The sequence below is a fragment of the Mauremys mutica genome, chromosome 7, assembly GCF_020497125.1.
Source record: "Mauremys mutica isolate MM-2020 ecotype Southern chromosome 7, ASM2049712v1, whole genome shotgun sequence".
Taxonomy (NCBI): Eukaryota; Metazoa; Chordata; order Testudines; family Geoemydidae; genus Mauremys; species Mauremys mutica.
Window position 1 is genome coordinate 64040866 of NC_059078.1, and position 17848 is coordinate 64058713.

General features: G+C 46.2%; 1 pseudogene; it reads left to right on the forward strand.

Moving 5' to 3' along the window:
- Positions 1-11960: 11960 nt before the first annotated feature.
- On the forward strand, positions 11961-12539 carry LOC123374136 (annotated as a pseudogene).
- The last annotated feature ends 5309 nt before the right edge of the window (positions 12540-17848 follow it).

Consider the following 17848-nt stretch of genomic DNA (forward strand, 5'->3'; position numbering starts at 1 on the left):
CACAGCTGCAAAGGTTTTATTTACAATTTTAAGTTGCCGGTGAAGGTGGCTGCCATTAGGGTACCCGCAATGGGAGCCCATTGGAAAAAAGGATACACAGAAGTGCACGTAAAATAAATTCTAAAAGAAAAAAAATACAAAATAGAACACAGTGGGTAAAAACAGCTAACAAAAACCAAAGCTGGCCATGTGCTGCTCCAACTAAAAGGGAACCATCACACTCTCTCACCCTTCATTATTCTAATATGAGCTACCAGAGCTTGAATTAAATTTTTGTATGAAGCTGGGGCGGATTTAAAAAACTGTTTTAAAAGTTTTTTTTAAAAATGAAAAACTTTAATACATTTTATTTACAGCATGATTATTCACACTAGTCCTGCTAGTTCTTCCCCTCAGGCAAAGAGGCACAGAGACTAGGATCAAAACCAGCTGTGCCCCCAAAAGACCATCCCAACCCTCTAAATCAGACCAGACCTGCATCCCTCCCCAGACCGAAGTAGACCAGACCCGCATCCCTCCCCAGACTAACACCTGCCCCCTAACTGGACCAAACCCCCCTCCAGCACAAACTAGATCAGACCCCTCTTGACCTGAATCTTCCCACTGCCTACCAGAACAGGGCTCCCTCTGAACCTCTATTCCCACACCAGACACCCACACCCCAAACCCCCAGCCAGACCCCTCTCATGACCCCCATTCCAGAGCCACCCACTGCTATCAATCTGTGTCTGTTCTCCTCTGAATGGGGCCATGCCTGGGGTGCAGTTGGCCCAGAGCAGCTCCCCACCAGGCCTGCAGCACAGGTGGGCCAGGGGAGCACAGGGCATGCAAGTGTCCCCCAGCGGCACTGGCGGAGAGATGGGGCGATGATACCCCAGCTGCTCCACGGGGCCCAGGCCAAGGAGGGCTACCTGGAGCAAGAAGCACCCACTGGTTGGGGTGTTCATCCGCCAGGTGCTGCTGCCGCTTCCTGCCCAGCATGATCTGGGATTCCCACGTTTCCTGGCCTCTGAATTCGAATAATGGCAGGTTGGGCACACGGGGTGGGCGAGCTGTGTGCACAGCACTCTCTCACCTACACTGCCCCAGGCCTGGCAGGGGCCCGAGAGCTGAGGCAGGAGGTGGGGGCTGCACTATCTACATGCCAGCATGACTGGCGAGCCTAGGTGTCCACACAGCAGCCAAAAAACCCTGCCTGTGGCCTGCTAAGCCCCCCGCTCCACCAAGTAGCATGAGCTGCTGGGAGGAGGTGGGACCAGATGCTGCACCACCTCCTGCTCACTGCCTCTGCACCCTCCCCCAGCAAAATGGAATTATGGGCCCTTTCCCAAGTGTGGGCCCAGTGCCATGGCACCATTACAAACCCGGTACTGAGGATTAGAACACAGCTCACATGACTCTAGTCCAGTGCCCTAGTCCTACAGGGCCTCCTCACATTCTTTTTATGCCCCTGCATTGGAGCTAATAAGGATCAGCTGATCTGGTGAGTCAGCGAAGCTACCTCTGCATCTTTATAGTGTCCTAGCAACTAACACTGTCACAGTGAAATCAAAATATATTGTTTGCAGCACAGCTAGACGAGTTTGGCAAGGACTTAGGCATGCAAATGAGAAAAATAAGAATTTCATGACAGGAAGGAAGCATGGTGAATAGTTGTGTCGTATAGATTTCAGATGTTTATATATGAAACAGAAGGAGCTATGGCTGAGACACACTGTACAGGAATATACAAAGAGCAAGGACTGAACCGGAGAACCACATACTGTATGTCAAGCTGAAATAAATGAGTAGATGCTGTTCAAGGTTTGAGTACATCAGGCCATTAGTCTGAGAATTTACACCATGCACTGTCAGATTCTAGTGTTTGTAACTGCTTTTATATTGATTTTATAAGTGAAGCTCACATTTGTATATAGGACAAAAACACACCACAGATAAAGACTCCTGTTGATTTTGATGCTTAATCCTGCATCATTAAAGGATACTTTATATAGTACTTAAGCAAGCATGAGGCCCTGTATTTCATTTTTTCCCCTATGAGGATTTAAAGGCCCAACTCCTCACTTTACTGACATGAGTAGAAGTCAGACAGGGGGTTCATACCCTGGGTTTTGGTTTGGCCCATGACAGAGCTATGGATCAGAACATCCCCAAAGTTCAGAGACGTTGCAATTTGGGCCCCATCTCCACTTACAGGCAATGGGCCAGATTCTGCTGTCTAACACTGGTGAAAGTAAGGAGCAACTTCCTCTAATTCAGTGGAGTTACACTTGTGCAAAGCCCGTGGACGAGACAGCAGGATGAGGTCCAGTGTGTACCTTTAATGACACCAGATTAATGCTTGAGGCAGGGGAAGTGCTGAACACATCTGTTTCCCTTGGAAGGGTGTGCTGCACTGTTAACACACATTTTGGGAAGTGCCCTTTGGTTTTGGGTGCCTGTTTATCAGCCCAACTTGAGACATCTTGGGGCAGGAGTGCTGGGCACCAACAGCTCCCATTTCTGGGATGACATATTGGGCTACCATGAACTGAGGTAGCCAAATACTAGAGACCATGTTTGAAAGTATAGAAGCTGCATTTAGTAAGCAACTCATTAGCAAGGGCTCTCCTACCAATCCAGCTCTTATCCTTTGGATAAATGGTAGTTTCAGTTTGCTCTGCTGGTGATGCGTCATGGGAAATTTTGACCTTTTTTTGCCCCCATTTCCCATGAGTTTCAGTTTTTCCAATAAAAAAACAAAAACAAAAGAATCAGCTTTTTTTTTTAGGGGGGAGAACAAACAAAAAAATCCTTAATTTTCAAGCACCTCCCAACATTATATTTTACCTCAAATGTAAAGGATTTACTGAAAAAACATTGGATTTTGGTTTCCAGTTTGTCAAAAACAAAAGGGAAACATTTCTACCAGTCTTAAAATTTTCCATAGAAATTTTTGTTTTGGTTTGACTCTTTTTTTTTTTTTTGGTCTAAAATAATGTTTTGACAAAACAATTCTGATTAGCTCTATTAACTAGTTCATCACCTATCTGATTCACTGAGCACATTTAATTTAGCATTCTGCTCCTTTAAAGTGAAGTTGAATAGTATCAGAAGATTAGCTCTGTGCATATTTTATTGCTAATTTGTGATAGATGAAAGGTGCTTTGTGCAAGTGCCCCCACAACACAGAATTTGTCTAAAAATAACTAAGGGCTTGTCTTCACTGCACTGTTAGCTCAAGGTATAACTTGAGTGTTTTACACACACACACACACACACACACACCCGAATCAAGCTAAGTAGTTCTTTAAGCTCCAACTAGCTGGATCAGAAATGCTACTGATGCTAGAGCTAGTAATGGAGTGGGGACTTGGATACTCTGTCCTGCAAATACACACAATCTGTGCTGCTCAAGTGTTCTGCAATATGATTACGCTCATCTGAGCAGACTAACTTGAGAGAAGTTGACTTGAGCATAGATAACCTGAGCAGTGAAGATAAAAACCCAAAGGAAACAAACTTTTCTTTTCTCTTTTCAATTACTGTCTGTACAAAGAGTACATGATTCACCACAATGACCAAGGCATAATCTTATATGCTTAAATTCTTGTTTAGCACTTGAGGAACAAAAAAAAGCAAAAAACAAACAAACGAACAAAAAAACAAAAACCAAGAGAGAACCCAAAATAAAGAGAACAAAAAAAAAAAGTACACAGCCTCAAGACAAGCCTGAGAATAAAGAACTCTTACAGCATATTAATCCCAAACTCATATTGCTACTGCTATTTCAGTATCTATTTATGATTATTATTAAACTGAAGCCTCTTCTTGTGTTCATCTGGGAATCATTAGTCTTTCATCACCCTCCTCAGCTGGATCTCCGTGTAATATGAAACACTAGAGACACAGTCTTCCTGCCCAAGAACAGGAAACTCAGCTTTTTGGCAGATGAAAATGAACTTTTGCTCCAAAAAAAATCATGCAGCACTAAAATGACATTCTACTGAACTGAAGTCTTGAAAGGGCATCCTGCCACCACAGTGTGTGCAATGAAACAAGAACCCGATTGCTCTTAACTGCCTTAGGCCTAGGGTTGCCAACTGTCTAAATTGCATAAACCCAAACACCCTTGCCCCGCCCATTCCCTCAGGCCATGCCCCTGTCCTGCCCCTTCTCCAAGGCCCCACCCCCTGCTCACTCCATCCCCCTCCCTCCATCATTTGCTCTTCCCCACCCTCACTCACTTTCACTGGGCTGGGGCAGGGGTGCAGAAGGGCATACAGAGTGCAGACTCTGGGAGGGAGTTTGTGTGCGGAAGGGAGCTCAGGCTAAGCCTAGGGCAGGGGGTTGGTGTGCAGGAGGGGGCTCAGGGCTGCGGGAGGGAGTTTGGGTGTAGGAAGGGGTGAGGAGTGTAGGCTCCAGCCAAGCAGCGCTTACCTTGGGTGGCTCCCAGAAGCAACCAGCATGTCCAGCTCCTAGGCTCAAGGGAAGCCAGGTAGTTCTATGTGCTGTCCCTACCTGCAGGCACTGCCCTCACAACTCCCATTGGCCGCAGTTCCCGCCAATGGGAGCTGCAGACTTAGCGTTTGAGGCAATGGCAGTGCACAGAGAGTCCTTGGCCACCTCTGCACCTAGGAGCTAGACATGCCAGTTGCTTCTGGGAGCCGTGCAGAGCAAGGGCAGGTGGGGAGCCTGCCTTAGCCCTGCTGCACCGCCGACCAGACTTTGGCCTGTTAAAATCTCCTGGATTGCCTTTAATAGTCACTGGGAGATTGAGGCCGATTCTGAGAGACTCCTGGCCAATCCAGGAGGGTTGGCAACCCTACTTAGGCCATGCCCACACTACAGGGACTATAGCACCATAGGGGCCTGGTATACTCTACAGAGTTAGGTGGACAGAAGGCAGCTTACATCCACCTAACTATGGAAGTGTCTACACTTAATTTTCACTCCCACCAACGTAACTGCCCCACTAGGCTGTCTTAATAACTCCGCCTCCATGAGCAGCATAGAGCGAGCATCGATGTGGTTAGGTTGCCGCAGTGTTAGTGTAGACACTGCATTACTTACATCAACTGAGTGGCCTCCTGGAGGTGTCCCACAATGCCCCACCCTGACCGCTCTGGGCACCATTGAGAACTCTGTTGCCCAGCAGTGAGCTGGCCAGGGAAATGTCCCCCCTCATTTAAAGCCACATTAATTTTTGAAATTCCACTTCCTGGTTGCCCAGCTTGGAGAGCATACCTAGCAACTGCCCAGCTAACCATGCTGGCTACACACTGCCAACATGCTCCTGCCTGGAGCATACAGCAGGTGGTGGATCTCCTGGGTCTGTGGGGAGAAGAGGCTGTGCAGGCACAGCTCTGATCCATCTGTAGATCCATCGACATCCACAAGCAGATTGCTCGGGGTATGTAGCCAGTCTCCTCCAACAGGGACCAGCAGCAATGCTGCGTGAAAGCCAAGGAGCTGTGGCAGGTGTACCAAAAGGCAAGGGAGACCAACAAGTCACTCTGGTGCAGAGATACAGACCTGCTGCTTTTACAAAGAGCTTCATGCAATCCTTGGATGAGACCCCATCATCAACCCCAAGACCCTTGTGGATAGTTGGGAGGAGCCAGAGTCAGAAGTCCCTGCCATGAACAATGAGGAAGTGGTGTTGGATGAGGAAGAAGAGTATGGTGGACAAGCAACCAGGGAATCCAGCTGAGGACTATAGCACCACAGGGGTATCAGAAGGACATGTTTTGACTCCAGTGCAGTCCTGCCAGTCTCTACAGCCCTGCCTGGGCAAACCTGATACAGGGGAAGAAACCTCTGGTAGTTATGCTGTTTGCTTTGAAATTACAAGGATAGAACCTCCAAAGTAGCAGGACACATCTGTTGATTTAATCTTTTTTACTTATGCTAGAAGAGGTAGAGTTATCTGTTTCTTATCTCCCTCTAGCCTTAGGCAGAGGGGCCCCATGGAACACTCCATTTATGTGCACCAGGGATGTCCTATGAATCCTCCATAGAGATCTCGATGAAACGTCCATGCAGGTACTTTGCAATCCTCTGCTGGAGGTTTCTGGGGAGGGCTGCCTTATTTCTTGTGCCATGGTACCACGCTTTCCCATGCCACTCAGTGATGACTTCATCAGGAACCATTGCAGCACACAAGCTAGTAGCATATGATCCCAGGCAACAGCTAGATGCCTGCAGGAGCGGTTCCCATTAAGCCTCCATTACCCTCAGGCGTGAGATATCAGCTAAAAAGCACCCCTGCCTGTGGCAAAACAGTTCCAGTATTCAGTTCAGTTGCTCTATACACAAATATTCAGGTCCATGAGCTATCCTGCCTCATTTCCCCAATTTGCCCCACCTCCCCAGGACCATACTCACCATGGATGGCATTGTGACTGCTGCCATGGAGAAAGGAGAATGTAGCACTTACAACCTCTCGTGAATACACTGACAGTGGTACCTCTGTGTATTGCATCTTCAACAGCTGCAAATGTGGCCTTGAGGGTCTCTCAATCCACACCAGCAGAGCGGCTCAGCCAGATAAGGAGAAGGAGGATGAGGACTTGGGATGACATGTTCCAAGAGATCCTGCAAGCCTCCGGTGCTTCAGATAACAGAGCACAAGGCTTGGAGAATCTCCCTTGCAGATAGCATGAACAGGGATAGACTGGAGAGGACAAAGGCATGGGAAAAGGAGAGGTATGCAGCCGGAGTTGCTTGCGCTTCTCAGGCAGCAAAACAGACATACTGCAGACTCTGGTGGATGTGCAGGTTCAACAATCCCATGCTCACCTCTGTCTGCAGCCCATAGAGAACTTCATATCGGGAACTCCTCTACAGCCCCCTCAGCATCAGGGGCCACTGCATGACACCTACCACTCCACCTCCTCAGGGACATTAAAGACATTCACAGCTGCACATACACACTGACCTGTGAAAGACACAGTTGGTGTGTGTTTCTGAAATGAAAATGACTGTTCTTTCTCCTTAATTTATTAAGTTATAAATGTTTTTCTATTTGGAGTGTTATGGAATAAGTGTTTTTGGAAACTTAATTCATCTTTTTTAGATAACATATCCTGGGTGGTGCTGACATAATTCACAGACAGTATTAATAGATGCATTGGCAATGTTACAAATACGACACACAGCACTCAAGGATTCATACAGGGCTGCAAAAGTGCAAGGCCAGTTACAGCACACTACAGCAACACACTCTACTCTGGCTCACTATTAAAATGGTCTTTCAAAGCTGAATAGCTCCGCATTGAGCTCTCCTTATAGCCCTCATATCTGGCTACTCAAAAATCAGCAGCTAGCCAGTCCACCTCTGCCCTCCAACCCAGCAAAAACATTTCTTCCTTTGCTTCACAGATATTATGCAGGACACAGCAGGCAGCTATAACCATTGGAATAGTTTTTTCCACTGAGGTCCAATCTCATGAGTAGACAGCACCAGCCAGGGCCGGCTTTAGGACGTGCAGGGCCTGATTCGAAAGAGCTGCCGCCGAAATGCCGCCAAAGACAGCAGCAGTGATTGAGCTACTGCCGAAGATAGTGGCGGCAATTTGGCAGCAGCTCAATCGGTTGCCGCTATTTCCGGTGGCACTTTGGCAGAGGGTTCTCCCTTGGGAGCAGTTGTCTTCTGGGGCCTTACCTTGCGGGGCCCCTCTTCCGGATGCTGCAGGGCCCTCTTAGGCGTGGGGCCCTGTGGAATGTTATGTTAACTTGGCAGATGGGTATGTGAGAAGCTGAGATGTTTAGGCTTCCAGGACGGGCTAATTAGGCTGTGAACTGTGTAGTGCGGCCTTGGCTGGTTCTGCCAGTAGGCAGTAAACAGGATAATAAATCAGAAAGTTGTACAAGATGATAATTACCCTATGAAGTTGTAGCTGTGCCTGTGTGTATTTTATTAACCAATTAGCAACTGCTTGATTGCTTGCCATAATTGTATATAAGAGCATGCTGGAGAGAAATAAATGACTTTTGCTACCAATCACATTGATTGTTGGGCTCTGACAGTGCCCGCCTGAGAGGCACCGATGCAACAAATGGTGACCCCGACGTGATTCGAATCGAATGATGATAGTGTCGGTGGCCTAGTGTCGGTGGCCTGTTCCAGGCGGAGGAGCTGCGGCGGGGAGTGCTGGAGAAGCCCCCGGGCGTCCGAAAAGAGAGGCGCACCTGAGCCCTGAGGAGAGCGGCTATAAGCCGCGGAGGAGAAGGGCGGCTATAAGTCGCGGAGGAAAGCGGCGGCTATAAGTCGCGGAGGAGAAAGGCGGCTATAAGTCGCGGAGAAAAGCGGCGGCTATAAGTCGCGGAGGAGAAGGGCGGCTATAAGCCGCGGAGGAAAGCGGCGGCTATAAGTCGCGGAGGAGAAGGGCGGCTATAAGCCGCGGCGGAAGGGCAGAGCAGCTAACATGGGAACCGCTGTATCAGCGGAAGAAAAGATAACACAGAAGCCTTTATTGCACATTATGAAGCGGCAGGGAGAAAAGCTCCCCTCTGATACGTTATCCCGCCTGCTGCGGTGGGGACAGAGAAGGGAACCTTTTGTTAAGCCGAGTACAATTTTTAATAGAACTGTGTGGGAGCGGCTAGGCTCCAAGCTTTGGAAGTCGGTGGCTCAGGGCGATGAGGAAGCCTTTTCCCTGAGTCCAGTATGGAATAAGACAAAGAAGATAGTAAAAACTCTCGCGGCCGAGGCAGGAGTGCAGGCGGCCCTTTCTAAGCTTTTCCGCCCACCGCCCGAAATGCCTTCTGTGTTGCCGGTTGGAGCCAGGGAGTTTTTCGGTGGCGAGGACACGGTGATACCTTTGGCTTCCGACCTGGATAATGTTGCCCCTGTTATGGTTCCATTACCCTCCAATGTGGCCCTCGGCCCCGATATAACTAATCCTGCTACGGTCCCGCTACCCCCCGATACGCCCGAGCCTATGAAAACAGCTTTGCCGTATGCACCCCCTCCCAAGCCATGCCGTGTCCACGGGACCTGGGGGTGTCACGAATGCGGGGAAACAAAGAAGGCTCAAGTGAGACACGTGCCATCACAGGTCTATCCCAATTTGACTACGCCTATTCAGTTTACCCAGTTTGATGCCTTTTATAAGAAAATGGAGCGCCGGTGTCAACAGCTGCAGGCCATTAATAATAAGTTAGATCAAATGCAAGGTCTTCCAGCATCATCGTGGAAAGAGGGGGAGCTGGAGAGGCTCCGGACCGCCCTTTGGGCATACGAAGAGGAGGTGCTCCGCTGGAAGCGAGCCCTGGACGGGAAGACTTTGGAGTGCACGGCGCAGGCAGAGGCTCGTGCCGTGGCCCCGGAGGTCGCTCGGGCCTACAAGCAAGTAAGTTGTTTTGGCAGGAGCCTGGAGAAGGCGTCCTACGCTGGCTGGTCTAAGCCTGGGACAATGCCGGGAAAACCGTTATGCTTCTCCGGTATGAGAAGCAACAGCTGGGTGTTCTGACACAGGATTTACAGATTAAAAGAAGCCAAGCAGGGAAGGAAAAAAGAACAGAATGAGTTAGCCGAAGACAGCTCATTCTTTTCTGGCCCCAGTCAAGGACGCGGCACAGCTAAGATTTGGCGGACAGCCTAGACAAAGGGGCTTGACTGGGCCCAAAAAAGCTAATGAAAGCTGCAAAACCCTGCCAGGCACTAACGGAATGTGTTAGCTGTCTCTTCTCACAGGTATGGAAGAGCTGCCCAAAGATCCTAGCAACCCCCCCCCCCACTCCTTGGAACCAGGAGACTGACTGCCTGGACCCATGCTTCTTACTGCAAAGAGACCCCTTCACATCAGGAGAATTCTGCTACCGATGATTGGCCTATATATATATATATATATATTTTTAGCTCCATTGTGCTTTTAAACAGCAGGAAAAAAGGACAAGGTGACGTACTAGCAAACCTCTCCCTTGTCCGCTGCAGCCCCCATTGTGTTATTGGATTTTTTTTTGAAAGAAGTAAAATCAACTCCAAGAAGCAAAACCACTACAGAATAATGTTCTGGTAATTTTCCCCATAAAAGCTGAACCATGACGGTGGTGGAAAAGAAGAAAAAATGCTCACATTATTGACATTGCCAAAGTCCAGAAATTCCTGACTAAAAGGACATTGAGAACTGACCCTGGTGAAGAAACGAAGAATTGTACACTGGCAGGAAGAAATTTTGGACTCCTGCTGAGAAATGTGGTATTGATTGGACTTTGGGCTTTATTTTACAGGCTGCGCCCTGTGTTCTGGAGAAAAAAAAAATTTTTTTTTAGCATGTATTGCCCTCCCCTATTGGATTGCAAATGATATTACCCCCCCCCCCATTACTAACCCCTGTTTTTTAGAGCTTAATTGTTTTTTGTTTTCAGAGTTGAGATGACTCGGCCAAAAGTTTGTTGAGTATTGTCAAAGGGGGGAGTTGTAGGTTACTAGGCATAAATCTAGGTAATTTGGGGGAATGGCTTTGAATTTATGTGACCCAAAGTACCTTTATGTAAAGTGCTTTTGTTAGCCTTTTTAGATTTTTGTAAATTTTGTGTTATGTGCTGATTATTGGTAGTTGTAAGATTGCTTGTTACTAGATGCAGCCTATATTGAAATAGACAAAGAATTTGGAGAGGAAAAAAGGATCGGGCCCAAGCGGCAGGCAATAGACAAAGAATTTGGAGAGGAAAAAAGGATCGGGCCCGAGCGGCCAGGCCATAGACGGAGAACTTGATGAGGAAAAAAGGATCGGGCCCAGGCGGCAGGCAAGAGACAAAGAATTTGGAGAAGAAAAAAGGATCGGGCCCAGGCCGGCAGGCAATAGACAAAGAGATTGTAAATCAGGTTGATAACTTTTGAGGGTGTAGCGGGCATAATAAGTAATTAAGCACAAGCTTGGGAATTTCAAATATTTAGGAGGATACTTGGAATGGTGATTTAAGTTGAGAAAGGTAGTTGTTGGAGAACAAGCGAGTAATTTAAGGCACAGTAAAAAGTTAATTCTGTGGTTGCTAGAGGGAATAGCAGTTGAATTTTGTAAAGATGCTAAGAGAAAAGTTTTGGTATTTTTGAAATGTTTGTGTATAAATTTAGGCAAAGATATTAGTTTGTAATTGTTTGGCTATGAACAATTTGTTGCATTAGCTGAAGAATGCATATAGTGCTATGTAACTGAGATTGTATTAGGTCCTTAGGGCATATAGTGGTGATGTTGTTTTTTAGTGTTTAAAAATAGAAGTTAAAAGTAAGAAATTTTATGCTGTGAATGGCTTTGAATTTAGACGCAAGCCAGAAGCAATTGTATTAATGTAAATGATTTAATTGATGAAGTGATTCCCCTGTTTTGCCCGAAATTAATAAGGGTATTTGTGTATTTTAAGTAATGATTGATTGCCCAGTAGGGGTATATTTGTTCTTGTTTTTTAGATATTTAAGAGAATTGATGCTAGCTGTATAGTATTTAATGTACCATGCAGTTATTATGGAGTTTAAATTTATGTTTTATGTTTTATGTTTGTTTGTGGTGTTTGTTTTCTGGCCAGAATTGTTGTGGTGTTGTTAAAATGTTTATGTGGTTTATGTTGTGTTTCTCCTGCTAGGACCTCCCCCCCCTCAGTGTCAGTTTGATCACCTGACACATGAGGGATGGATTGGTAATAGAAATTTGTCACAGTTTGGTGTGCAATAGAAAAGGGGGGAACCCTGCAGAATTTACACCATTTATTTGTTTTATTTTTGTTAATTTATGTTTGTTGTGTTTGATGTTGTTGGTGTTGTATGTTATGAATTGCATGGTTATAGATGAGCCCTGTTATTAATTTTTTTTTGCTTTGTTTTGCATGCCCTTTTTTGTGGGGGGGGGGAGAGGGACAGTTTTGCTGAGGAGAGGTGGAGGACGCTGGGTGCCTGCCGGTGCCGGGAGCTTCATTTAAGAACAGAAATCAGTCTCTATTGGAAGTTTGAAAATTTAGTGACTTTCTACTATTAAGACATGAAGCTTCCATTCCGAAAACATTTGGACAAGTACAAGGATCTTGATGAGGATGAAATTTTTGGCAAGCTATCAGAAGAAGAATTGAAATAACCGGAAACTGTTCTGGATGACCTTGACCCTGAGAATGCACTTTTGCCAGCAGGCTTTCGACAGAAAGACCAGACTGCTAAAAAGGCCTCGGGCACTTTTGACAGAAAGAAACTCCTTGCTTATTTGGAGAAGGAAGCACTGGAACAGGAAGATAGGGAGGATTTTGTTCCTTTTACAGGGGAAAAGAAAGGGAAAATATTTATCCCCAAGCAGAAGCCTGTACAGTCTTTCATGGAAGAAAAAGTGTTTCTTGATCCAGAACTGGAGGAAGCTTTGACAAGTGCCACAGATACAGAACTGTGTGACCTTGCAGCTATCCTGGGAATGCACAACTTGATAACAAACACTCAGTTCTGTGACATAGTAGGAAGTAGTAATGGTGTCAGCAATGAAAGCTTCACAGACATAGTAAAAGGTGAAAGGACGATACCATTTCACACAACAGGGACCGCGAACCAGGGCAGCTGCAGCTATTACAAAAAATAATGATTTGGTTCGCAAGAGAAGGGTTGAAGGAGACAACCAGTAAACCTTGCTGCTTGCCTTTTGTATTTTTGCTATTTGTGTGGCTGCCGTTGCTGTTGTGTGGCACGCACATTGGCAGAACCCTCCTGGCCCCTTGGGCCACTTACGTTACCTGGAGGAGGGATGTAATAGATAAGAGCAGGGCACTGCGGAAGATATTGTTACGGCTTAGTTAGGCAGCTGGTGTTTTTATTTGCCTTTTAGCTTTGGCTTGTGTAGATTGTAGTATTGATATTATGAGCTTGGAAATGTTTTGTTAATGCCTTTCCCCCCTTTTTTTTTTTTTATTTTGAATAGAGGGGGGAGATGTGGAATGTTATGTTAACTTGGCAGATGGGTATGTGAGAAGCTGAGATGTTTAGGCTTCCAGGACGGGCTAATTAGGCTGTGAACTGTGTAGTGCGGCCTTGGCTGGTTCTGCCAGTAGGCAGTAAACAGGATAATAAATCAGAAAGTTGTACAAGATGATAATTACCCTATGAAGTTGTAGCTGTGCCTGTGTGTATTTTATTAACCAATTAGCAACTGCTTGATTGCTTGCCATAATTGTATATAAGAGCATGCTGGAGAGAAATAAATGACTTTTGCTACCAATCACATTGATTGTTGGGCTCTGTCCAGTGCCCGCCTGAGAGGCACCGATGCAACAGGGCCCCATTCACGGGAATCGGGGGAATCGGCCTAAAGCCGGCCCTGGCACCAGCAATCTTTCAAAAAACCAAAGACACATTCAACAGTCATTCTGCACCTGCTCAGCCTGTAGCTGAATCACTTCTTGGTGCTGTTGAGATGCCTGGCTTCATGAGCCATGGGAGCAAGGGGTAGGCTGGGTCTTCCAGGATCATTACTAGCATATCAACATCACCAATTGTAATGTGCCAGTTGGGAAAGAAAGCCCCTGCTTGCAACTTTCTGAACAGTCCTCTGTGCTTAACGATGCACATACCATGCACCTTCCCTAACATCAGGGAAGCTTCCCCAGTGATCCACCAGTGTTTCCTTTACCATAAAAAGTAGCCCTTTCTGTTGCTATACTCTGTGGCAAAGTGTCTGGTGCCAAAATGGTGATATGCATGCCATCTATTATCCCATCGCAGTTAGGTAACTCCATTGCTGCAAAACCACCAATTATATTCTGCACATTGCCCAGAGTCACTGTCCTTCATAGCAGGAGGTGATAAATGGCCCTGTGCACTTGGATCACAACAGTGGATTTCCCAGCTCCAAATTCATTCCTGACTGATGGGTAGCAATCTGGCAATGCAGGTTTCCACACTGCGATCACCACTCGCTTCTACTCTGTCAGTGCAGGCCTCATTTTGGTGTTACTGTGCTGGAGGGCTGAGGTGAGTTTTGCACACAGATCCAGGAATGGAGCCTTGCACATTCAGAAGTTCTGCAGCCACTGCTTGTCAACCCAAACGTGCATAACAATGCAATCCCACCAATCAGTGCTTGTTTCTCAGACCCAGAACTGGCTCTCCATGATTTGAAGCTGTTCCATGAACATTGCCAACAATTTTGAACACGGCAGAATCAGACAGCCCGTGCTCGCATCACAATAGTGCAGAGCTGTGCAGAGTCCATGAACAGTAAGGAGGGAGGCTCCTGTTTGTGGGATTTTGAAGAGAGGCTCAACATATTATGGGGTGCCGATGCAATGATGGGATGAGAACACTGCATTATGGGAGCTTGAACCCATGCTCCCGGTCACCCCTGCACGATTTGTTTCAGCCCCATGAGGCATTGCAGAAACCTCCCAAAACACCCTGCGCTGGATGGGAGTGAACTGCACAGTGGGATAGCTACCTACGGTGTACTTCACTCTACATCAACACAAGCACTCCTAGTGAGGACACACATCCCCAACACAAGGTGTGTAGTGTGGACATGCGTAAGCGATGTAATTACTGTGGTGGCTGTATGCCAACGTACATTAGGTTGACTTAACTTTGTAGTTTAGACATGGCCATAGCTACAGCAGCATAATTATGCCGACATAACCCCCTAGTGTAGACACAAACAACAGTGAGAGAAGGGTTTTCTCATCACTGCAGGAACTCTACCTCCCTGAGTGACAATAAGTAGCAAGCATTCTTCCATCGACATAGCTGCATCTACACTGGGTATCAGGTCAGCATAGCTACAGTGCTTGGCACCATAGCTATGCAAACCCAAGTTTGATGTTTAGACCAGGCCTCAAAGTGATATAGCTTCCAAAAGGTACAACAATGGATAAAACAGTAACAGGACAGAGAAGCTATTGCACAAGAGCCACCAGACACGTGGAATAAGAGTTGGGCAAAGCCAGCAGAAAGGACTGGCCTCACTCCCTTTAAAGTAACACACTAACAGTTAGGGAGACTGGGAAGTGTCATCTGTGCTGTATTCCACTCATTTATTTGTTCTACTCCTGTTCTCCAATATCCCTTTGAATAGGTTGTGTGTGAAACAAACCAATGGCAACAAATATGGTGTGGAAAAATCTGATAAGGTGGACATGTCTGATTTCCCCAAGTCCATACTCCTCCTGCTAATTCACACTAAGTACGTGAGAACAATTAGCTGGCTGTATCATCTTACCTTGTATGCTGTGCCTAGGATACCCTCTCCAACTCCAAGTCCAGAAAGACTGCAAGACGCAATTCCATAGCAATGGCCTCAACAACTAAATGTCTCAAGTCCAAAAGGCAACCATTACTGAAACTGTGGATGATACAGGATGCAATTAAAAACAAAACAAATAAACAAACCTGCCACCAACAAAAACCCCTTAAGTCTTCAAATATAGCCCCACAGACAGAGGTCAGACTGAATCAGTTCTCATCAATGTCATACCAGCACTTCCAGAGGCATCATTCTGTGCAAAACCTAGAGGTTTTATTTTAAAAAGTTACGGTTCTGATACCCTACACAAGGTGCAAGGCAAGTGTCATTTACATCTTTGCAAAATGGGTGTCAGACTCTACCAGACTACCAGATTCTGATTTAGGAGTGTTTTACATCAAGCTCTGCAGAGGTGGAAAGTGCAAGGCAGTGGAGAATCATGCACCATGTTTCGAGCCCTTGTGGTTGTAACAAGTCTTCCAAATTACTGAGTCTGCAGCTGGACAGGAACAATTTGCTTTAACAAATATGCAAACAGCCCCATTTAACATAGTTAGCTTTGAAGCCTAATAGCTACAATTTAATGTCAACACCACTAAATACTTAGCTAAACACTTGTCTGCTTTGGCATATGGAGCCTGGTTTAAGGGAGTAGGTGGAGCTTTAGTGCTTGGATTGTGGGTAGGTGCAAACCACCACAATTTCTTCCCATTTGCCTCTCACCCAGGGCCGGCTCCAGGCACCAGCCCCGCAAGCAGGTGCTTGGTGGGCAGCCAATGGAAAGAGGCGGCACATGCAGCTCTTCGGCAGCGGGTCCCCCAGTCCCTCTTGGAAGGAAGGACCTGCCGCTGAATTGCCGCCGATTGTGGCTTTTTTTTCTCTGCTTGGGGCGGCAAAAACGCTTGAGCCGGTCCTGCTCTCACCTACAGCATCAGTTACTTTTGTATTTGGTGACACAGAAAATAGCTATAGACACAGAGACATAGGTGAACAAGAGAACCTTGGAATCGGAGGAGGGAAATCTTGGTGCCTCTGCCCACTGTTATGTAAATTACCCTATGTTTAAAGAACATTAAGATTGCTAAGTCAAGCACTCAAAAGTCAGGACATGCCAGAATTAAGGTTACCACACAACTTTAAATCATCCCCCTTGAATTTGTGCATTATGATATAGTCTTTAATGACATTATCATATACTACTATTTCCACAGGATATGGGACAATGTTCCAATTTTCCGAGACTGACCTAGTGTCTGGCAATCAATCTCTTTGTAGGATATTTCTAGGCCTTGAAAATCACTTCAAAATCCTCTGAAATATAAGCACATTGGTCTATTTTCCTGTGAAAAAACAACACTGTGGTTCAGTGATGTACAATGCAATATCATGGCATTACAATGGCTAAAATGGTCCTAGGACAAAGTCAGAAGATAGAAACTCAGGACATAGCCTATTTATTAATCATGCTTCTCTTGGCATGCAGCTCTCTTAGATCTTTGTTCTGAATCTGGGAAAGATGGCGACTAAGATAGTGAAAGAGGAAGGTTTTCTTGCAGGACAGAGATTTACACCTATGCAACAACAAATTAACAATCTTGCAACCCCTTTAAAAATATTTAATGCAGGTTCAGCATTAGTGTCAGAGTGACAACACAACAACAGGGCCAATGCCTCATGCCCTAGCTTTGGAAACATCAAAGTCCAAACCAGCTTCCATTAGCCCAGTCCAGCTAAGAACAAAACACAAACAGGGTAGCTTCCTTCCATCCAGTCCAAAGGGAAACCCAAAGATAAAACAGTCTGACTTATAGCTACTACAGTTCTTTTAAGCAGTAAGTTTCACATCTCATTCTGAGGGGCTCTGGGCTTGCCCCTCACTCCAGAAAACCCCTACCTGTTCCCTCTCAAGCAGAGAAGGGAGACAGAAGTTGTTTCTTCTTTAAAAGGGCATCATTCTAGGCTTGCTTTTTTATGGCTTCTCAGTTTGGAGGGCTGGGGGAGAGGAAAGTTGTTAATTCCACCTCCCAGCAGCCTAACTGGCAACAGCTACCAGTACTTTCTGTGGGTTAGGTTTATCCTCTCAGCCCAGCTAAAGGGTTTAACCCCTGCTGAGAGGCAGTCAGCAAGGGGGCCAGAACTGGTTGGTTGTTTTTGCAAACAATACAATAGTGGCACATTAGAAACAGCCAGCAGTCTGCAGCCCTTTGCTCTCAGAGCTGGCTTGCCTTGTCCGGCTCCGCACTCCACTAGACTGTGTGGTACTACTCTGCTGCACATGTCTGACACACAGCTATCATTGCTTCTCAAGACCAAAAGGCTGGCATATCTGAAAGAGCTAAATCCATGTTAATCAGCCCACTACTTCTTAGAACCTTTTGCTAATGTTACTCCTCCACTTTCCTGACTATTTTTCTAAAACAGTGCCCCAGAAGGTGCTGTGCCTTATGGCCACGATTCTGTGAAGCCCTTGAACAAGTGTTTACAAGACTGGGACCTAAAGCTCATGGGCCTGAATCAGAAAGTCTGTTCTGAATGACTTTCTGGCCAGGGATGGTAATAAATACCACCAGTTTTCTCACGCGAGAAGAGAAACTCTTAAGACCTCAAGGCAAGTTTGCAGACTCAAGAGATGAGGATATCTTGGTTGAAACCTGAACAAGCAT